The following is a 24,494-nucleotide window of genomic DNA, read 5'->3' on the forward strand; positions in this document are numbered from 1 at the left end:
GCTCTCTGCCGCTTAGGCCTCCTTTCAGGCCAGATCTCCGGGAAGATCCTCGTGCTTTCACAAAACTCAAATATTTGCACTGTTCTTCTTCAGACCGAGGTGGAAATTTTCGCTCTGAACTTTTGACACCGCACAAAACATACTGAGTCCAAAACAAAGAAACATCTTTATGTCCTTTGCGTGATTTCCTTCTTGCGTTAGGAACACAACTTTTAGAGGGGGGTACAACCCCTCTTTGCAGCCTGTTTCTTGCTGCCAGCCCACTCCCCTTCACCTTTGCCATTACACAGTAAGGAGGGTTTATTCTTTGGCCCAAAGCCTATGCCTTTGTTCATCTCTCTCCTCCTTTTTTGCATCATCTGTCTTCTCGACCCACCCTATCTTCACGGATTTAAAAACAGTGCTTAATACTGCGCTCCCTTTGGATTGCCCCAGGAGGGTGGTTCTGCCTTCTCAGGCAATCCTTTGCAAACTTGCTGCCCAGCTCAGCACATTCTTGAAGTGTTAGCAACATCTTTGCCCTCCATTTCACACACCAAATAAACCTGATGAGGACACTGTCCTCTGACACCTTCTGTTTCAGAGAAACTACAGAACAAGCAAAGAGTGAGGACATGAGGGCAAAGCACAGGTTTGCCACTGCCTCTCCTAGGCTTGGTGGCAGCTGGCATCGTTCTTCATTGTAGCATCTGTCCTGTGTGTCCCTTCCTGAGTCACCAGCCCACCATGGCAGCTGCTTCCCAGCTCTGCACCCCAGTGAGTGTGCCACTCGAGCTGTCTGGCTGTGTAGAGCACTGCAGACCTTGGGATGGGCCAAGCTCCAGCATTTAATGGATGTGTGGGACATTCTGGCGGTGCACAGAATGACTCAGAAGGAAAAAAAGTGGCAGCAGGTAAGTCAGTGCTGGTTGCTCGGCAGAGACTTGTGCACTTACAGCCACACCTCAGATTTGTCATTTAGGAGCTACCACCAACATAGTCTGCACCCAAATGATGCCAGAGGTGGTGGGAGCCCCTGAGCCCCAACCTGATTTCCCTGTCTGTATGTCCTCCTCTTGCTGCCTGCTCAGTCACAGCCCCAGAGATTGTAATCTGTTTCACCCACTCACACAGAGAGGATTTTCAAACAGGGGCAAGTGAAATAAACCTGTGAGCAGAGCCCACGCTCAGCTGTCTGCAAGGGGCTGGTGCTCCTGGGGGCCCTCTGTCTAAAAATTCCCTTGAGAGAGTCAATTCCTTTCAGGAACATAAATTAAATGTTACTGTACAATGTCCTGTGAGGGGGTGCGTTTGTCTTTGTGGTGGTTTTGCATAATATACAAGTAATTCCTAGTTTTGTTGATTTTTAACAATGTGTTGTGTATATTACACAAATGTGAGGTTAACTATTTGTTCTTTCTGTGGACAAAAAGAAGGCGTTTGACTGGAGATCACTTTTTGGTGCACATGCCTCAGCTACACACACAGTCATGAATCAGTTACAGTCTGCATTGGGAAATATATTGTGAATATAATTGGCTTGGTGAAATGAAACATTTACAATGAATAATAGAAAGATACTAAAGAATTTATATTAAAAAAATTATTAAAAGCAGGAAAGGACATGACCTTCTTATGTCAGTGATGGTTTTTGTTATTATAGGAATGAGAGGCTTAATTCCTGGAAGTGCTAGAGTGTTTTTTTGTTGGCTGAATGTGTCCTTCATAGTAGTCTGTTTGTCATCCCAACCTTTTCCTGAAAATGGAATTCAGATTTCTAGCCAAAAACATAATATTCTTTACTTTGCATTGAGGTTATGTAACAGATGGTGAGCTAAAATGTGCTCGGTGTTTCAAAATGATTTGGTGACTCATAAAACTGAATAACACTTTTTCTTCAGATCATGTTTTGATTCTATCTAGGGATGAGTAAAACTGTTAAATTAGAGAAAACTCCATCTGAAATATTAAGCAAGTATTTGAATCATGAAAATCTATTGGGATTTTTATTAATTCATTTGTCCGTGGCTTGTCTTGTCGTAGGAAGTACTTGAGATCTCACAGGAGAAAAATGTGCAATTCTTGAAATGTTTAAGGAATAGGAATAGCTATAGTTTAGTCAACATTGAAACTGCAAACAAGACCTTCAAGTTCTCTGAGAGTTCAACTGTTATGTTTTAACTGGAACCCACATAAAGTATCTCTCTTTAAAACTGCTGCTTTCTCATATATTTGGAATCAGTGGGAGCCAGATTCCTTTGGAAATACTTTAGATGGTCTATTGGGAAATTTTCTCTAGTTGTTGTGTCTGTTCATTGGGTGTCTGTGCTAATACTTGTGTGACAGACAAACTTTAAAGGCATGTGTCCAACGTTGGATGTTTCATACCATGGACATACCCAGTTCCTGGTGGTATGATCCATCATTTTCTTGGACATTCTAGTAGGTGCCCTTAGCTACTTCTGCACCTCTGTTGGAAGTAGGATAATGTCACTGACATTAATTAGGTCTCAGCAATGCACATTTGGTCCAAACACTCCCGGGCCATATCCCAGTCTGACCCCTTCTAAGAAGCAAGGCTAGTCATGATACTCTGTGTGGAACACATGACATTTTCTTGGGTTAGGAGGAGAAAAGAATAGTGTTTGTGGTCTTTGCACATATTAATGTATTTGTGAGATCTGAGTAGATCTCAGTACCCCCAGAGCTTCTGAATCAAAGGGCAGCACACACTTCTCTGATGGGTGCTCAGGTGACTGACAAAGGAGATGGCCACCAGCCAGCTTTTGAGTTCAGGTTAAGGATTTTCATTCAGAACAAACTCTATTTATCCAGGCCTAAGAGAAAAATTCCATTATTGTACCTTACTACTCAGCTGTGGTTATATTTCTAACATACACAGTACTATAGAAGAAAGCAGGAAACCCAGAACACTTGTATCTTACAAGTACACAAAAGTATATTATGTATACAAAGAATATACAATTTTGAAAGGGCTCTTAGGCCTGCTTGTGATGTTTACATAGAGACTTAGGATTGCCATTCTAGGTGTATTGGCAATATTTGCCTGAAAAAGAGATGTCAAACGTTGAATTTTCTTCTTCTTTTCTTTTCTTTTTTTTTTTTTTTTAAGTTATATTTTCACTCTGTCTATCTACTAGCACAAGGCTTGCTTTTCTTCAAGTTGCTTTATTCTCAAAGACGATAGGTAGATGTTAGAATTCTAGCTTTGCTTCCTGGTATTCCATGTGTGGCTCTATTTGCATTCTCTCAGCTCATGTTTTCTCAGATGCAGAAAATTATGTAATTAGTTGTGGGGTCTCATACCATCGTTTCAGAGATGTTTCCCATTTAAATTAAAGGCCTGTTCTCCTACCCAATCAGTAATTGTCTAGATCTTTTAAGATCTCCTTCAGCTTGATTTAATTGTTAAACATTAATTTAGTGGGAAAAAGGCTTCAAAGGGGAAAAAAAGAACTGCTGGAGGGGCAAAATATTAATAGGTGCTTAAAAGCAAAACAGTAATTCTTCCCTTTCTAAGCTTGCAGCCCTTCAGGCCTAGTGGAAAAGAAACAATTGACTGTATTACAGGATTATATAGGTTTCATTGACTTAAAATGAACTGAAAGCAGCTGTAGGGAGATTTACCTCCAGTCTTTATTATTAGCCATATGAGGCAGAAAGAAAAACAATGTTTTGTTTGAGTCAGAAAATACAATTTTCAATGGTGGTTTAGAAAAGGTTAGATAAAGAGAGCATTGCTTTTCAATAGGGAAAAGGTGAGTAGAAAAATTCTGTTTTGCCAGCATTATATACCATATGAAAGATTTCAGCTAGCAGAAAAAGAGCCTATCTTATACTTGTAGGGTCTTTGTTTTGTTTCATTTTTGGTGGATAATCTTGGAGTTTAGTACACTTGATATCTCTTTTACTTACTAATGACTGTAATGCTTCATTCCTTTGAATACTTCTACCATGCAAATGGAGATAAAGATCAAAAAAGTGTTGCTTTTTTACAAAGAAAATCCTTCTAAAATACATTGGTACAGGTTTTCTTCTAAGTTTTCTGCCCTTGGTTGTTAAAAATTCTACTTAAGAAAGAATTGAAGGGTTTTGGAAAAAAAGTTCAGAATGCAAAGTCAGAATCTGTTCTAAAGATCCAGAATATTTCCTTACTGTGAAATGTTAAAAATATTTAGGCATCTTTTACCTACCATAGACTTTTTTTTAAACCATACCTGTCATTAAAATACAGTTAACAATAGTTGTTTTATAAACTGTCTATACTCAATTACTTTTGTAATTCAGAATGTTGCTTTAACTCCAGTGATGTGCTGAAATTGGGAACTGCTCAGTCTCAGATAAAAGTACAACATTGTGCTACAGTGTTGGGGGATAAGGAATCTGTAACCATACACAACATCCATAAAATCTGATGCCTAATATCAGTAATAAGATATTACTGTTTCAGAAAATATAAAACTTTCTGTTGTATTAGGATTTCTGATACAAGTTTCTTATTTCTTATAGCTTACCTTTGTCTAAGGTCACATGTATTTTGTTGGGTGGGGGTACTGAGTAGATTCTGAAATACATAACAGACTTTTTCTTCCTTTGTGTTGTTCAAGTGAAATGCTTTTATATAAATGTATCCACAGCATTATTTGTTGTGATGCAGGATGGATGGAATACACTGATTCTGAATATTATATTAGCTGTATATTTGGCATTGCAGCAGCAGCATTGCAGCAGAGCCAAATGTGATTTAGAGATATAAAATATAAGTACAAAAAAATTGTATGGACATTGAGGAAAAGCTGGAAGTAAAATCTCACTGATATTGCAAATATTTTCTTAACCTATAGAGCAGCTGCTCTTTAGTCTGGTTTTGATTGGATCAAAAATGAAGCATTCTGGTATGAGGCTGGACAGCTCTAGCTATGAGTGGTTACGCACCCACTTACCCTTAAAGTTCCTTCTTCAAAGGAGAGTCTACAAAGAAAGATGTGGCTGATTCTGTCTGAGCAATGTGGCTTTGAAGTGCATATTGTTGCATTCTGGTACTATGTGTATGCAGAGGTGGAGTTTTCCCATGTTTAAGAGTTGCCTTACACTCTCACATTCAATTAATATTTTTATGCCATATTTTATGCTACTCTTTTCAGTAGGGCAATGTCTTTTTAGGGTATTGTAAATGGTAACTTTTAGAACCTGCAGCACCATCATCTCAATTGTCTGTTTTGAATTTGATATATTTATGGAAGAGATGCTCTCAACTCTAATATTCATGGAGCCAACATGCCATTGAACTACCATTTTTTTCTCTTCAATTCATAAAATCACAGTTTGGGTCAGAAGGGACCTTAAAGTTCACTAGTTCTAGGCCTGCTGTCATGGGCAGGGACATCTTCCATTAGACCAGATTGCTCAAAGCCCCATCCAGCCTGGCCTCAAACACTTCCAGGGATGGTGTGTCTTTCTAATTCTTTTATAAATCCTTCACTAAAGGGTTATCTTCCTACAGCTGCAGAGCAGCTATTGCAAAACATGACTTTAACTTGGTAGACCTCATTTTTGGATCATAAGTTAGAGAAAGGCTGAATACTTTGTGAAAGTAAAACGCTTTACTTTTTCTTTTTTTTTTTTTAATTTTTCAACCATTAATGCTTTTAAAAGGTAAACCATGGTTCCTAATCAGCCTAAATTGAGGTAACACCATACATGTTTCTCAACCTAAAGAAACTGAAAATGGTGTAGTAGTACAGAAGAATGCATAGCATTTACATTCTGATTTGATCTATAAGTTGTAAGGGACTTCTCCAGGTTTAGTAGCTGCTTTTTTGGCTTTTCCAGTTGAGAAAGTCTTGATACAGAGAGATTAAGCAACTTACCCAAGGTCTCAAAAGGAGCTACTGGCACAATCAGAGCTGAACAGTGAACTCCTGTCTGGTTCACAGCATTTGGATCACAGGCTGGGAAGGTACACTTGCTCTGGCCTTCAGAGAAGTTTCTTCCTGGAATCTCACCCTTGTTTGCTTCTCCAGCAAGAAATCCACATCTTCCTTATCTCCAATAATGTCCAGTAGGTTCCCCCTCCCTTATGCTATCAGCAGACACTCCTTATTATCAGTCTTGCCTTCTAATAAGGAGTCAAAGTACCTGCCACTGTGTGTGCATAGGAAGTGGATGCTTTCATTCAGGTTGATGTGTTTCATGCTCAGAAGTATTCACTTCTAGTTGAAACCTCTGAAAGATAACGAGTTCAACAAGGGAATTTGATGTATTTGCTGTAGATGTGTTGTCAGACTAAGTACCATCCCATACACTGGTGGGGGTGGAAAATGGAGAGTGGATACAAGTGATCTGAAACACACCTGAATCATTTGCACAACTACATCCATAATTACTGGATATGTGCATGCATTTACAGTGCTGTAATTGCATGTCTCATGTACTTTTAGTTACATATTCATCTGTCAATCTACTGAACAGAAATATTGAACAAAATAAAACATTCCTTATGGGCAATTTTATTTGACACACATGCTCACAAAAAGAAAACTAACCTGTGTTTGTTGTGAATTTGGGTTAGTATTCCTGACAAAGTGGATGCTGCTTTAAAGACAGGAGTAACCTCCCTTCTGGGATGTGACTTCCAATTATTTGTGTATAGGATGAACAGAATGTTCTGCTTCCTTGGGCAATGTTCTCTGTTCAGAATTGTGAGGGACACGTTCATTGTGTTGTTAGTGATCAAGAGGAGTTATGAATTATTGAAAGTTAGCACGCCTTCCAGGCATTTCAGGGCAGTAACCTGTAACAAGAAGAGGCACATTTCCCTAAATGAATACATTTTCATTCAGTGGGTTATTCACTTAACCAGCATTAAATGTAATCCTCTTTGAATATCATGGCCACCTCCTACTCTTTTCCTGTCAATCTTCATCTCCTGCAAAATCATGAATTCAACCTTCAAAAGAATAGTAGTTTGGCTAATTCACTGTGCAGCTTTCTGTAAGAAATGCAAGAGGGATTCTGTAGAATTAATGCAAAATAGCTCAAGGTCAATAGCTCCTAATATTTACATCACAATTAAAGTAGACTTTTTAAATTTTCTTTCCTCTCCTCCTTTTTTTTGCTTTTCTTCTTTCCTTTATTTTTTTCCTTCTCCTTTATTTCCTTTTTTTTTTTTTAATAATTTTCTTTTCTTTTTAAGATGGAAAGGTGTTTGTCTCAGTAATATGGCATCATCACCTCTTTTTATGCTGATTTCATTTTCAGACAAGGCAGATGACACTGCTGGCCATTGCAATTTACTGCACACCAGCTTTGCAGGATATAATGGAGTGGGACAGTATTCTTTTTGATGTGGTTAATCTCTGTTGTACTTGTGCCTCTCCTGAAAACTGCACTGTGTCAGAGAGCCTTTTGTAGCCAATGGTGACAGGAAGATCAACAGAGAGAGGTTGCTCCATTAACCTCTGAAGTAATGAAGTTGCATTTCAGGCAGTCAACACTCACGCTGCCAATTTATTATCATTTAAGAGGAAGTGAAACTACTTCAGGCCACTCTGGTGTCCACATTGTGATAAATACGCAGTGCTAATGTTGTAATGCTAACAATCAGCCTTGAAGGGACCTCTAATGGCATAGGATGCTATGGCTGTGTGTCTTTTTGCCCTTGCAGAACGATCAGCCTTCACGGAATCAACACCAAGCAAACAGGCTAAGCCTATTTATTCCCATACTGAATATGCAGGTGTACTTTTGCTGGCAGTGCCAGCTGTATCTGTCCACACTGAAATGCTAAAAGTAGATAAATCATTTGATAACAAATTTGTGTAAACTTTCAAGGGAACTGAATTTATATATCAAGATTTGCTTTCATTTAATTCTGGTTTCCCAAGGGATACACATTGTTAAGGGGATTACTTTCCCTCTTGGAAACGGAATCCCAAAATCTTGGGAACACGTTTAAACCTTCAATTTGTTAAAATCTTGCAGGATTGTCTGACCTTATAAGATTTTCATGACCAACAGTGAAATCCTGTGAGAACAGCTTTCTGAGGAAGCAATAACACTAGTCTCCCCTGCCTCAGCAGTAAAACAGGCTTGTAAAAGAAAACATTGCAAAGCTGGCATGACCATACCCCCATTCTTCCAGAGTTCTGCTCCTAGGCATGGTCTTTGGCACATATTTTTTCCTGCTAAGGGTAGTGTAATTTACATGTCTGGCTTTCCATAAGTAGTGAAAACACTTTTTATATATAAAAAATCCAGGTGGTTTCATAGCCATATCATACATTCCTTTTCTCCCAGGGTGACATAAGTAGTTATTTATCCACAGTATTTCAGAGACACAGAATCAAGGGGGTCAGTTAAGTGCAGTATGTTTCTGCTGGTGCCTTGCCGAATTTCTGATGTATTTTTGTTTGTGCTGTGGGCCCAGTTTTGACTGCAGATGGGTCTCTGAGTGTTTGCTTCCTGGGACTATTTGACATAGCTCCACTGAAATAAATTGAAAGACTCTGTCTTCTGTGGGCTTTGGATGGATCCTTTTAGTGTCTTTTGTCTGGGAAGAGAAAGCACTAGGTAAACCAGGGGGAATGTTACCTGCATTGTATAAAAGGATATTGTTTATGAACAGAACACTCAGCCATGGCCTCGTGCCCGCCGAGCACGATGACTCTTTTCTTGCCTCTCCTGTCAATAGCTTGAACTATCTTCTCTCCCTCTGAACTGTAACTCTTCTTGCTGCATATTCTTTGGCCTGCTTCCTTTGTCTTGCCTCTGTGTAAGGAAGGTGCCTGCATTTCGTTGCTTGGGCTTTCCTTGAGCAATGGTTGCCGGACTGTGTGTCCGGTGGTTGCTGGTGCAGAGCTCTTCCAGGCTAGGGGCAGTGGCTGTGGCCAGTGTAGCGTGTCCCCAGCAGAGTGCCCCCAGGGCTGTGTCAGTGCTGCAGGGATTGGAACAGTGATCTGTGCTCAGCTGTTTGCCATAGCTTGGTACAGACCTGGTGCCAGAATGAGGACCACAGGCATCTCCCACATGTGCCACAAAGCTGCACCGAGCAATGCAGACTGCACAGCTTCGTGGATTTTCTCCTACTCCCTCTCTCCCCACCCCCATGAAACATTTTTCTCTGTACTGAGACAACAGGTGTCTCAAAACTCTCCCTTTTGTCTTTAGGCAGACAGGTTTGGGAAGTGCCCCCTGCCAGGTTAGAGTACAAGGTCTCTTTTGAGCACCTGACTCGAGACACGCAGAGGTTGGGTTTTCAGCTGCTTGGGACTGGAAGGGGATGGGAGCTCTGCCCCAGCTGCCACAGGGATGGACCTGGAGGGACACACACACTGCTGTCAGGGCAGCACAGCCAGGGAGCGTGGCAAGGGTTATGGAACTCCACAGCATTCCAGGAAAATGTTTTGAATAGGCCATGGAACCTCTGCTACCTGCGCAGCTGATGCCGGCTGCAGAACTCTCAAGCTGCCCGAGGTCTTCAGTTTCTGCAAGGGCATGTGGCAGAGGAGTGGGAAAAGCTGTCAAGAATTCCATAGCAATGCTGAAGCCAGAGAAACATGGACAACCCTCTGCGGGTTAGTACTGTTTCAATGCTCTCTGCCCTCTCAACCCCTTCCTTACTTGTTATTCCCAGCATTCCTAAAGCAAACGAAAGGCACAGTGTGTGTGGACAGAGAAGAGAGACGGAGTCTGTCTTGTTTGGTATTGCAGAAAGATGTTCTTGGCACCAATATCAGATTTTCAGGTAGTGAAGATGTTTTCATTTAACACAGAATTAGTTTATATTTTGTGTGCCTTTTCAAAAAGGTGAGATAAGATTAGGCAGTTCTGAATTATAATTTGTAAATCTACAATTTGCTATTAGTTTGTGTTTGAATTCCTTTTTTTTGTGATTTAAATATACAGCTCACTGATCTTAGCTTCTCCCCTTCTATGTTTAGCCAAAGAGAGCTGCTGAAGAATGTGAAATATATTATTTTATTGGCACTGACTCACAACCGAGTCAGTGAACCTTTTTGCACTTAAAACTAAAATTGGATTCTAGCTTTCAAAAATTTATGACAATTGCTCCTTCTTGTGGCTTGAATGTTGACATATAATTAATTTAGGATTTCTTCTTGAGATTTCCTGTCTAGGTTTGTACCTGTCATAAAAATATCCTTGGAAGTTTATCTAACAGCTGGAACACCATGAGAGTCGATTGAAATTTAGCAGAGATTTACTGGGGCCAACAGGAAGTGCTCAGAGCAGGATGGCATAAATATGCAGAAAGAGCTCTTTTATTTCAGCTGTTTTAAAGGGTCCCAGCACAGGCTGATAGTGGCATAATCCTGAAAAATGCTGACACTGTGTCAGCCAGCAACACCAGCACAGCAAAGGATTCCACAAGCATGGATTGGCACTTTGTTGAATTACGCAGGGAATGGAGCTATGTCTGTTGCCTTCCCTCCATCCCAGCTGCCCTGCAGGTTTTAGCTCGTTCTTCTGAGAAACCAGATATATTTACTGGAAATTTCCCACGAAATGGTTTTGAAATCTATTTTGTTCCTCTGCAGGATTGAAGGAATTCTGAAAATCCAAAATCTAGGCTGCAGTGACTTGAGGGATTGAGCAGGTGAAATTTCTTTTAGATAAATGTAAAATTAAGCATAGGCTAGCAACCCCAACATTACATATTTATTTCAGGATATACATTAGCTATTACTCTTCAGGATGGAGATGTTGGAATTATTGTGTATAGTCCTCCAAAAACTTAGCTTTATTTGCAGCAGTGTTAAAAAAGGCAAACAATATAATAAATACTTGAGGAAAAAAATAGCTGTTTAAACACAAAGCCATTTTTAACCCATGTACCTGTTCAAGGCTTGCCCACATCTTTGCTATTCCACTTATTTTTGATAAGCCACTGAGAAAGAATAGAGAGCACAGCAAAAGTTTAAAAAAAAAAAAAAAGGAGATTTCAAATTGTTTCTACGTAAATAGAAGCTTCAGTTTGGAAAAGAGGTAGAAAAATGAGAAATCTCTAAAATCAGAAATAGTCTGAAGGGTGGGAAGATGAAATGAGTGGTAAATTTTCCCGCAATGTGGACTCAGAGTGAAATGAGCTGGCAGTGGTTCTACATATAATACAAGCCATACTGACTCAAATATCATGTAACTGTTGCCTACACTTGCCATGCCAACTGCAGAGACCACAAGGATAAATGAAACTGGAACGGTGCTAAATGGTTTGTGGATTGTATTGGTCTACTGAGGATTATTAAATGCAGTGTTCTGGATTTAGCAGGAACCCTGGGCTGGTGAGTGCATTCCCTGAAGGGGGAATTCCCTGTTGCCTTCTACATAGGGACAGGGGAAGGTGTGAGTTGGTTTTGACCCACACTTTGAAATTTGGAAGATGGATCAATTATTATTGGAACAAGCTGCCTTTTCTATAAGCCTACAAAACATTTTGTGATCATTATCACGACAATGCCTAATGGTGGAAGATATGCACCATGGGGAATTAAAAATAAGATTTTGTTAAATGGAATGAAAGATCCCTAAACATTCTATTGGAAAAAAAATCTGCAAAGGACATGGGTGATCCTCCTCCTCCTCATCTTCCTTTTTTATATGCTGTGTTTGTGATTGTCTGGAATGGGAGTTTGAGAGGAGAAAGAAAATGAGCATAAAGACATAGGTGTTCTCTAACCAAAAAAAGTAATACTCAGTGTAAATTGTGATTAATGAGAAACTGTGGTGATTATTTTTGTTCAGAAGTTTCCTAGACTTGTATTGCTAAACAGTTTGATTGCGATGCATCAATCTTTTTTATAGTAGCATTGAGTAGAAAATGTCACCATTGTAGTTTTATATGATTTTATAATAGAGTTCGTATTTTTAGTTTATATGTTTACCTGTCATTTGAAACTTGCATGGAAGGTCTGAGTATCTCCTTTGGAAGTCTTGCAATCTAAGCCTCTGATCTCTCCAACTGTTACACACATGCAGGCTTTGAGTTTCAAAGTGATTATAAACATGGTGTTTGAAGATTGGGGGAGCAATATTTTGCTTAAACACTTGCTTATTGCTATTTTACTATTTTCCTTTATGCAGTAGTCATTATCATTGGTATGCTGATAACTGTGGGTCTTCAATATGCATAGCATATTATATGTGTGCTCTTAGTTAAATGAAAGCCTGTAAGATCCCTTGCAGGATAAACTCTTAAGCCTTCTCTTATATTAGGTGCCCTTTTAAGTCTCATTTAGAGTAAAAATTAAAGAATTAAAGCATATGCTTATATGCTTACCAGAGCTGGTCCCTAAGTCTTCCCTATCGTGCACTGAGAAATGCGTGGGCAGAGCCATAATTGTGGAGAAGCTCATAATATTGGGGCCTAAATTATAAAAATTATTGCATAATTAGACCACACAAGTTAGATTTCAAAATGCTGCGTGTTACTTGGATGGGTATTTAAAAAATAAGTAGCTGTCGAGCGTGTATGGTCATGTTCACAGTGCCACACACAGTCATTGTAATGCTTCAGCAGTTAGAAGGGTTTTAAGTAGATCCAGCGCTGGTCTTCAGATAGACCAAACCTACTGATACTTTCCTTAATTGTATCTCTTTCTTCTTGACGTTAAAAGATGCAACTGTAAATATCACACTTCACTTTTATAAGTAGGTTCATATCATGAACCAGGTAATATAAAAAATATACTTAGGATCATTTGAAGGGGGAGAAGATGGAAGCATATCTCATGTACTGTAAAACAGGCTTTCTGTATACTATAGAACTCTGACTATCCTTTGACATATTGATTTCTTTTATATTATTATTGCTACAATAACCATACCTCACAATGTCCTCCACAGCACAATCAGTATTTAAATATAACTGATAAGATAACTTTAAAGAGTACAGGGCTATTAACTAGCAGAACAAACTAATGAAATGGCATGTTAATGGTTTGTCTAAATTATGAAGTATAGGTGGGAACTTACAGCTGTTGGTACAGATATTCAGATCCACAGAGCAGTAGTCTGAAGCTATTTAGTTTATTCTCAACAGTTGAAGATGAGCAATCTGAGGAAACTTTTGCTAACTTACTGGAGTTATCTGCCCTAAGGACACTATGCTATGTCCAGTACTTCTAAGAAGTCTTGTCCTTTCTAGCCAAGAATCCACTCTTTTCCTTAGGGGAGAAATAGGCACACACACATCAAGTACCTCAAACCTGCACTCAGCCCTCACCACCTCTCTTCCGCCCAACTCCATCCAGCCTTTGGGCACATCAAAAGGAGTACAGCCCTTGTGTGTCTCCTCGTTGGCTGGAATGCTTTTGGATTAAACTTCCTCCCCACAACCACCAAATTTATTAGTATTTACTCTGGTACAACATCTAGTAACCAATATGCTTCTAACAACAGTGTGGTATCAGCCACAGTAACTAGAGTTATCCAAGCACAACAGCCAGCCAATTTTAGCTATTAAATATTGACTGACTCTGGTAGGATGCATGAGGTAAAACCCAAATCATACTCAATACCACCGGGCAAATATGTATGAGATCTTAAGAATTTCCTTCTAGTCCCAAACTATCAGCAAATCTCAAAAGATGGCAGGAAAAAAATAACTCCTACAAATTCTAGAAATTTCCCTCATGCAGAGAAAAGCCACAGCTATGACCTTGCTCAGCTCAGGCAAACTCCTAAGAACAGAAAAGAAATGCTCCTTCATCACTGGTGGCCAAAGAAAGAATGTGCATTGCCCTTTTGTCCCTCCAAAAGGAGTGGCCAGTCATTTCTGTGGATCAGCAAGCTGAAACTTTTGCCTGAGCAAAAACCCCTGAAAAACACAGGGGAGGGCACCAGGGAAAAAGAACAAAAGATATTGCCAACCCCTTCCCTCCTTCAGCTGTGACCTGTCTTTATCATTCTCTGCACATTTAACCTCTTACATAAGCTTTAGCTCATCTGGGGATGAGGGCAGAGGCAACACGTAACAGGCTCAAGAGAGAGACAAATGTTTCAGATACACAAGTGTTCAGCCAACTCATTATTTGCTCCATATCTACTGACTGGTAACTCCTGGCAGTGATGAATCTGCAGGGATTTACAAAACCTAGGACCGCAATGCAGTTTTGAAAGGCAAACAGAGCTTTCAGAGCTGAGGGACCACACCACCCATCAGTGTGCAATAGAAACCTTGCACTGTTCCCTGGAAAACTGTGATTCTTAGGGAAAAGGGAAGGTGTATTCTTCTGCATATTAGGATTTAGAACTTAAATCTACCCCTCAGTTATGTCTGTAATATCTCCGTTCATTAATTTATCTTTCTTTTCCATTTCACAATCCAGTTTTTAGAATCTGAATTTATGTTTTAAAATATTATGTTATGTTTTATCTTAAATGAAAAAAAAATAGAACACTGGGGAGTGTTGATTTAAGTAAGTGGATGCTTATAAGTGAAACCTATCCCAGCAGAGATTTTAGTGGGTTCATTTCTTCTCGTTTCATTTTGCAATGAATTTCTAGCACCAATAATTTTTCTCTCTAGTGAAAATTTTCTCTTTTAGGAGAAAACAGCATCTTGAGGTTTCTTTTTATTTTTTTTTTTTTAATTAAACAAAACATGCAGCAAGTCGCAATTAAATTTCAGTTAACAAAATGCAAAAATACACCCACCCTCCCTCTGCTAAAAATAAGCAGTTTGAAAAGTAATTTCACATCCTGACAATGACGACTGTGTTTATGACATATTTCTGGTGCCATATTCCACTCTCCTATCGCTGCCAGCTTGCGTCCAGTATTTAGAAATAAAACAGAAACACATTGAACTTGCTGAACTAGATGTTGCCACACTGCAGCTCTAATGGGCTTAGTGACCACAACCTACAGGGGCCAGAATGTGTCAACAGCAAAAGGGCCAACCTCAATCACTGTCTGTGCTTTTACAAAGTTGTTACATGTTTAATTCTTTGCAGCTTAGTTCTCCCGCTGTTTTGGCTGCTCCAAACCAAGGCTCATATATTGCAGCAGCCTTCTCTACCTCGTATAATGCCACAAAGGTCCCAGCAGGAGACCTTTCAGTGGAGCAGACAAGCCACAGGCGAGGGCAAACAGGGCATCACAACTTCCTAATAAGATGACTTATTAGATTGGGGGCTTGACACAGCTTTTATTTAACCACTTCTTTCCCCAGCCGGCGGGAACACGAGCTGTCCGTGCGCCGTTCGCGGGTTCGCAGCCAGCGCTGCCGCCTGCGCTCAGCCCCGTCCCCGAGGGTCCGATGCCAGCTCTACCACCTCGCCGGTGCGGTGATTTCGCCCTCAGTGCCGGAGTTCGAGGCACAGGGGTTTCTGCGGGCTGTCCCCCGCGGCGGGGCCGGCAGTGCGGGGGTTAAGCGGCCGTGCCGGCGGTTTCCTGCCCGCACTCGCCGTGTCCCGAGGCGGTGCCGCCGCCGGGAGCCGGGACAGCCGCGCCGGGCCAGGTGGCGGGCAGGCAACACCGTGTTATTAAGCAGCAGCACAGATCGCAAAAACCTTGATCTTACCAAAAAAAAAAAAAAAAAAAAAGCCCCTAATTAGGCCCGAGCACGAGAATAAATGGCATTCCACCATCAGTCGGGATGGAAAAGGCACCTTCCAATTTTATCCAGTGATGCCTGTTATTGACAGCTTTCCGGATGGCACTGGGGACATTGTTGTTTGAGCCACTTAATTCTTCTTCTTTACTTGTCACTTTAGTTCCATTTAAATAACAATTAAAAAAAGAAAAAAAGAAAAAAAAGTTGGTTTCACGTGCTGCATCCTAAGGAAGTCATAAATGTCTTGACAAAGAACCCCTTGCCCTGTGCTGCTGAGTCACGGCCGCCTCCGTGGAGCAGACTGAGGGTCTCTTGGAATCGATAGGAATTCTTCCATCATCTTCAATCCGCTCCAGCTCAGCCCATGGCAGACTGCTGCACTGAAACCATCCTTAGCATTCCCTACAACCCTCTTTTTAGTTCAGCGTGAAAGCGATGGGTTGAAGGATATGTGCTGAGTTTTTTCATTTCTGAAGAGCTTTGATTTGGACTAGACTTGTTTTATGAAAAGAAAAAGGGATTTTAAGAAAAAAAAGCTGTCTTTCAACTCATATAGTACTTGTCTAATTTTGATTTATAAACATTCCCAGTAGAGAAGGCATCCTTGTCCAAATAGTCTTAAGGTTCATAAACTTCATCTAATTTTATGATGTAATTGTACAGTAGTTTTCAAGGACTCTTACTCTCTAGAGGGCTTGAATCCATTTGATTTTATTCATCCCAATGGTATCTGCTTTTATCCCTAACTAAGATTAACAATTCTGGCATTATAGCAATATGGAAAGTTCATCACATTCGTGCAGTGATTCTACCACCAGCTGCAGATCCTTCTGAAGTTTACTGTGTAGTGAATTTAAAACATAAATAGCAACAAATGGGATAAATAATTTCTTTGCCAGAAATGGAGCAAAATTAATTTGTCTTTATAAATAACTTTTTATGCTGATGGGTTTTTATGAACCTTTCAATATTTAGTTTAGTCACACCATTTCTGGATCTTTCTTTTGAATATGTTTTATTCATGTATTTACCATTTCTAAGCTTTTTAGTAAGTAATTATCAATCTTTGAAAAAATTAAAAGAAAAATAAGTTTACTTTTACAGTGTAGCTAAGAAGGTATTTTCTAGCATCTAAGAAATAAACCTCACGATTGCCTATTAAAAATTAAGAGTTATCATTACCAGGGATATTTCAGAGTATTATAAAAGAGGAATTTGTTATTAGGATTTTGTAAACTAGATTTTGAACTCCTTATTTTCTGAAAGGATCAGTGCATTAAGAGCAGAGCAGGACACCTTTTGCCTGGGTGTACCTGAATGTTGTCAGACAGCTGCAGATCTCCCAGGTAACATTTCCTTAAGTGGAGTTTTTAAGAATGACTAAAATTTGTTCTCCTCCAAGCAGGGTGTTTACTTTCTGTGTCCAGTGTTCTCCAGATAATGTGCGGTGCTGCACTTACCTTTCGAGTCAAGAAACTTCCTTGAGCGTTACTTTAACCCGTGGGCTTTATTGATTTGAGATGTTAAAAAACGTACGCCAAAACTTTGGTTATTATAAGTAGATCTAAACAAGAAAGACTAACATCAGTTTTGACAACAAACAAAACCAGTTTTTGTTCTATCGGTTATGTTTAAAAGATTCCAATTTCAAACCAAACACAACTTGTGGTTATTCTGTCAGATATTTATATAGCCACTGGGGCGCCATAGTTATGCACCGCATACATCATTGTATTTTTAAAATGTACTTAATGAACATTTTTTCTTTTCTGGTAACTACTTCATTGCCTTAAATGAATGCATTCCAATAGAATTTGTAACAAATGAGCACTTTGTGTTTGCATTAATGCCAAACACGTTTAACAAATTTTTAACAAGGAACACTGGCAAAAAGCCAAACTCCTAGAGGGACACTGAAGGAATGCTATAAATTTAAACTGGATTTTACCTTTTCACTCAGCTCAACAAGTGTCTTAGGTGTCTTTGGCATCTCAGCATTGGAAGTTTTGTACATAGGTTGGATACAACCTTATGTCTTAATTATTTCTCTTCTTGGCCCTCCTCACTAGAGGTTTTCCTATTGAAATAACAGGCTTTAACAGGTTACTGTATTCTTTAAAAAGTGAGAGGTGGGTTTTCATTCTTTCCACAGGATTTCGGCCAGGAGGAAGTAGCAAAAATGGTATTTATTGTTTGGGGCTGCAGTGACAGAGAGGTTCAAACAGCACATATTATGCCATTGTCATATCCTGTGTTAAGGGAACTCCACAGTGGCAAGCTCTCCAGCAGATCTGTGCTACCCAATATTGTTTCTTGTGCTGAGTTGCAAATATCTGGGTTCTGGTTGTGTCTGCAACTGCACTTCAGGGGCAGGGAAAAGCAGCCCACAGTGCTCCCACTGGTCCAAGCTCTGGGCTCACACAGAAGCCACAAACAGATTTTTGGCTGAATCAAACTTCTGGGGTTTTTCAGTTGTTAAGTTATGCCCACATGGTACATGTCAGTACAGACCCTGGGAATCACCTAGTCTGTAATACATGTTCGTATTAAAAGTGTTACAAGTAGCTCCACAAACCACATGCTTGCTCTTTACTTGTAACTTAATATATTAATTTAATTTTTACTATGTTATTTCAGTTTTAATCAAATGCAGGAACTGAAAAATAATAATACTTAGCACTCATCCAAGACTCTTAAGGCACATTACAAACATTAAGCCTTGCAAATTCCTGTGAGGAGCCTGATGTTATGCCTGCTGTAGAAAAGAGCACGTTAGGCACAGAAAAATAATATGATTTTTCCTTAGTCACACAATAACCTGGTGGCAAGGACAGAATTAGAGTGGTCTCTGCCAAGGCTTTGTTTTAGTTAATTGAGCCATTCTTTTCATGGTTTTGCACAGATAAAGGTAAAAATTGGGAATACATTTTTTTTTCCTTCATGTCATTTAGATTGTATTGTTGCAAGAGGCACAGGCAAGTCCCAGGAGGTCACTTGAGAAAGACCTTATGAGTTATAGCCTTATTTTTTAAATACTACTTTTCAGTCTAGTTACTTATTTCCAGAAAATGAAATAATTTCCCATCATTTGTTGGTATTCTGAAATGATGAATGAGTCTGGAGAAGGAAACTGAGGAATTCATCCTGACAGCTTTTTAAAAGATGCCACATTATAGTACAGATGCCTTGTCATAGATTAAGGAGCAGAAATAACCCTAACAGGTTTTCATTAATGATATCCTTCTCTACTAACATTTGGTCAGATACCAATTCCCTGTAATAAAGTGGCTATTCCCTCTCTTTCTGACTCACTAATTACCATATCAGTTGTTGGCCTTTTATGTAGGTACCATGTGTAACAGGTTAGGAGAGGGCAATTTAAGCCTATGTGAATGGGTATCTGTTTTTGTATCTGGGTGCTTGTTGCAAACATTTGGAAAGCATATGGTGCATAATGGACATTAACCCAGATGTCAAAAATAGCCTGCATTTTACTACTGTTATTAAACAGTTTCCCCTTTAACCCCTTTGTGTTTACCCACCCTCTCCAGCTTGTTTCTGCAAATCACTGCTGAGAGGAAAGGATTGGAAGTAAAAAGTACTAATCAGGCAGGTGTCTTTATCCAAAGGAAAAACAATCTGAACAAATATTTGTGGGCTACTACACTTTTATATCTTCACATCCTTCTGCTGTTTTCATTGACTGGTATATCTAATGCACTGGCAGAGGTGCCAAACTCGTTGAGACATTAATTTCAGCTGGAGCACTGCTGAATTCAGGCCCAATGCATGTTACCAAACTTTATTTCTGTTTTAGAGGTTCAGTGACTTGTCCCAAGTATAGCACTGAAGAAACAAATATAAAATTTAATTTACTCAACCTCAGTTGGTATTTGACAGCAATATCCTTTTATATATTTATTTGGCTTACTTGAGAAATACTTTGCATTTCCTACCTGTGGTGAACAAGTTTTTGTTACATTTCCAATACATGTATGGTTTCCTGATGAATGGGTGGGTTGATTAAGTGGGTGAGGTTTATTTGGGGGATTTCATTCTACAGTAAAATCCCAACGAAAATCTGGGGAGCAACCTCAAAGCAGAGTGCACATTGTGTTTTTTGCTCTTCCTCAGATTGGACACTTTGTTCTGGGTCCTTATTTGTCCAAGCATAAAAGAGTGTTAATTGCAAAGGAACTTCAGCTTGTAAAATAGCAACTATACTGAAGATTTGCTGTGGTTACGTTTTAGTGAGCCTGTTTAAAAAAATCTAGGCATTACCGTGCTACAGTTTCTGGAATGTACTCTCCTCGTTAATTTACATGTGCTCCTCCTCTGCCTGTGTATCTCTTTGAATGACGATTAGGAAATTCTCGGCACCCAAAAGAATGGGAGCTATGCACAGTTCACAAAACGTAATGCATGCTCTGACTTACAGTTTTCATAAAAAGTTCGCAAAGATTTTATGTGCCAGAACTAGTAACATGATCTACTTTAGGAACTCCCTGGCTTTCCAGCTCTGCAGAAGTCATTTTTTAGACCATTCAAGGGCCAGGTCCAAAACTTGTTAAAATCAGTGGGAACCTTTCCACATTTCAGTGGGCTTTGGATTAGTCCCTAAGTGTTTTAACCAGAAGAATTGTACCAACCCCTCACTGAAAAAGCAGAACTATTCATCTAAGTTTGCATGATATAAACTGTTACATGTACTTTCATACATATACATGAACTTGAAAATAAGAATTTAAAATAATTTTTGAGTTTATTCTGTAAGCAGTTTCACTTTACTCACAGAATAATTTCTCCTACAAATATTAGATTCTAGAATTTAAAGGGGCTTTTTAGTCAACTAGCCCTACTTGGAAAAACATAAGTTTTCAAATGTATACAGAAGCGTAAGCATTGTATGGCAATTTCTTTTCATACAGTTGAATGTTTTGGAAACTTCTAAGGTTACATAAATGGAAGAGCAATAACAGAGAATCCTATACGTAATGCATTTCAGATTTTCTAGAAACAGACTCAGTGGATAAATGAACAACTGCCCTGTAAGGGAATCATTTAATTCCTCCTACTCATCTGATATACAGATAATGTGAATAAGACTAATTCACTGCTCTCTGCTCAGGAAGTTGCTTGCAGCTCAACCAGTGTAACAATAAAAATCATTCAGGTCTCACTCTGCAGTGGCTTACAAGCAGACACAGGTCTGTAGAAGGCAGGAAGGCTCTTCCCACTGAGTGACTTGGGCTGACCCCGTTACCTCTCACAGTCCTCCAGCTTTCGGCAATGCCAATCCATGAAGAGCAACCAACCGTCTGTGATTAGTGGGGGTGTGGCTGAAAAACTCATATCAGACTGTTGTGTATTGTAATGTCTGTAAATCTGAGCTTCTTGTATCCATGAAACCTTTCTCTGCCGTGAGAGAACTTAAAGTACTTAAGAACTTACAGTGAACTTAAAAGTGCTTAAAATACAATGACAAAACAGTGCTTCAGTTTTGGAGAGTTGCTAGAGGTACAGCATATTCCCACCTGCCATGGAAATAAATGGATGATTCCTTTAGTTGCCACATAAAAATATTTAGTTTTATTAATAGCATTTCCTCTTCAAAGCTACTGTGCCCATAGACAAGATCAGAAAACCCATTGTTTACACAATCACAAGCACAATAGAATTTGATATCTTAGGAATTTAAAATATTTCCCATTTAGGGGGAATCTTGTCATACAAATCAGCAATAAAACTAATTGCCACCCTATGAATATAATAAGTGGGTTCAAATCAAATTTAAATGCCTTACTTAATCCTTAGTCCCTAGAAAAGCAATATATCCATTCCTGTCTATGAGAATCTTGGTCAGGTGAGAAGTAGAATGTTCTGGATGCTTCAATCATGTTGTTAATTGGAATATTTTGTTCCCTTGTTACAGTTGTCAGAGGAACTAGCGAAAAAGGAAGAAAAAACTGTAGCACTGGAAGGTAACAATGATAATCTATTGCATTGGATCTCCAAACATGACCATGATATCCTGGAGAAGATCACAGATGCAGAAAATGAATGCTAAGGTTGATATCTAATGAAATGCTGTATTAATTGGCATATTCTCCATTATTTCTTGTAGTCTATTGTGAAATTAGATACTTTGGAAAATAATGAAGGAGACTCAAGCAGAAATTATAAGAGCTTCATTTCTGTTCTTAAAGGGTCTTGTGAGTTATTCTGTTTTCACAAAGAAACCATCTGTTCAGAATATGATTGTTTAATGAAGTTCAGTTAAATAGGTTATTTACCTAATTTTTGGTAAATTAATATTGATTTTAATATGTAATTCAGATTCTCTTAGATGTGGTATCTGCATTTGCTGATTTTACCTAGTCTATTCTAAAGTATCACTTCTATTGCACTAGATTATCAAAGAGGTATTAGTAAAATGCTATATAAGGGTGTTGGCATTAACCTTACCCCCAGTTAGATGTGGGCTTTTCCAAAAAATAAAAACAAGCCTTTACCCTCCTCTGTTTTCTTATATCTACTGATAAAATAATAGCAATTAAAAAACCAAATCCAAACCAAACAAAAAACAAATATTGATGATATAACCGGTATTAAGCTCTGGGCCAGGTTGGAAATGAAATCAATTTTTGGTACTAATAACTGATGAAAAAGATTAGTTTAATGAAAATATGGTGTGTGTCTCTGACAATGCATAGGACATCTAATTTGAACATAAATATATGATTATATACAAGATGTATCTATTCCTGGATGGTAAAAGCTTGAGGCGTATGTAAATACATACGTATGTATATATATGAACATGTACACAAGGATGTATCAACCTTTTACCATCCAAATGCATACATGTTATCAATGATAAAAGCTGGGACTCTTAAACAAACAAACAAACAAACAACAAAAATAAAGATAAGATTGCTGTGAATACAGTTTATGCACTAGGTCTCCTGTAAATGTGGAACTGTTTGTTATTGTTCTCTACATTGAAAAACAGTCTCCAACATGGACCCCAATGAATCTTACATGTTAAAGAAAATACCAATGAACAAATAGCACTTAAAGGCTATTTGTGTCAACAAGATGTGTCTAGTAAAATAAATTTAAAGCACATGCAAGAAAAAATAAAAATGTGAAGTCATTACACTCAGTGAGAGAGACTCTTAACTGACAGTCAGATCTCTACAACTTCTCAAGGAGAAGTTCCTTCTGACTCCACAAACGTTTTCAGTCGGTCTGGCAAACATGTGCAAAAATGTTTGGCTGTTTTATTGAGGCATCTTTTTGTCCATGGAAGAAATGCTTCCATGCTGATGGCAGTGGGAATAGAGTATCTGCATTTTTAAAGGACAAACAATAAATTTAAGCATGGGTGGCCTTAATCCTTAGTAGTTTTTCTTTGCTGCTGTAAAAAAAAAAAAAATCTCAATGGATACTCCTAAAGTCTTGCACTGAATTTAGAAAAATTATTTTTTGAACCTGTGGTGCGATTAACCCTAAACATCCTACATGAGCCATACATAGTAACCCCTTTAAAATTACTGTCTAGAGATGATATTTTATTTACTTCTACCATGATTCTTGGTGCAATCAAAGAGCAATTTATTTGAGCAGGAGCCCTGCTGGATGTTACTGTCTTCAGTAAATAGAATAAAATGTATAGAATTAGCATAGCGTAGATAATCCCAATTTCATTCATGTTTAAAAAGTTTGTCCTTTAACTATCAATGGCATTTTAGATCTTTGTTTTTGAAACAGCAAAGCTTTGGGGAGTATATTTAGCACATATGACAAATGTTGCACTTGGAAACTCAGACAACAAAACTGGTTTCTCATGACAAATTTGTTGTCGCAGTAGGGGACAATCGTCTGTGTCTCTTACAATCAGGTCTTTACCTTAACTCTGCAACCGAATACTTGAAGTAGGATATAAACTAGGGGGGAAATAGGGTCACAGATACAAAGCTGTATAGTTAGATATTTATATGTATGTGCCAATTTTGTCACAGATATTATTTTAGGGGCATTTTTGCTCCACTCATGTTGGTAAGAGTATTGATCTAAACTTTTATCAGGGCCTAAAAGTTAGCCCCTAAAGAGGAAAATTTTGTCTAACATTGCTTTTTTCTTTCTTGCTTATTTTTTTCTTTATTTTCATTCCACATTATACTCTATGATGTTTGGAGAAAACCTTTTCATATACTAAAATAGAATCTCGGGGTTTACAATAAACACTGTGATGTTGGGAAATATTTTATTTCAGCAATGTTTGGTAGATTTTTTTCCCCCTCTAAGTGTAATGAAGCAAACCAACTTTTGGTTAACATTTAAGATAATGATCATTATTTTAATGTGAGATCAGTCTTGTTACTGCACATTCTTTCTTTCATTTAAATGTACAGTATGAATTTTGTATTTAATGAATTTTGTGTATCCAGTATGCACGTACCTGCACATTGACTTTCATTTGAAAGTGGGTTTTAATTTACTTTTTAAACAGTGTTTATGAAAAGACCTCAGATGTGTTGACACAAACTATATCCGCAATGTTTTTTTTGTGTGTGTAGGGTGACGTTTGAATGTGATGTTCTGCAGCAATGGGTCAGTATTCCCTATTTACCTTAGATCCTCATTTGATAGTGCTTCTTGTAATAATTTTTTCAAGTGAGTGGCATGTTCTGGATTGTGATATTGATATATGGTTAAGGACATTGATATGAAACTAAGGAATTCCTAGAAATTACCAGTGGGCATGTATTAGACAGTCATTGTAATTTAATGTCTAGTAGAAGTGTAAAGTACCAAGGTATTTAGAGTTCATAACATTGTTATCATGTGTATGGGAAGTATTTAGTGTTGATCAGCTTGTTTATATTCATCAAATAAACCTTGTTTCTTTCTGAAA

The 24,494-nt window shown here is 38.5% G+C and overlaps 1 protein-coding gene across 9 annotated transcripts in view; it reads left to right on the plus strand.

The window, feature by feature from the left end:
- The window catches only part of ERC2 (ELKS/RAB6-interacting/CAST family member 2), a 413,891-nt gene extending 389,397 nt beyond the window's left edge, over window positions 1-24,494 (plus strand). For all 9 annotated transcript variants that reach the window (XR_007628669.1, XR_007628670.1, XR_007628674.1 and 6 more), the window contains one exon: window positions 21,507-24,494. The gene's annotated coding sequence lies outside the window, so the exon portion shown is untranslated. The remainder of the gene's footprint in view (window positions 1-21,506) is intronic.

Source organism: Myiozetetes cayanensis, unplaced genomic scaffold (genome assembly GCF_022539395.1).
Source record: "Myiozetetes cayanensis isolate MyiCay16 unplaced genomic scaffold, myiCay2020 scf18, whole genome shotgun sequence".
Classification (NCBI taxonomy): domain Eukaryota; kingdom Metazoa; phylum Chordata; class Aves; order Passeriformes; family Tyrannidae; genus Myiozetetes; species Myiozetetes cayanensis.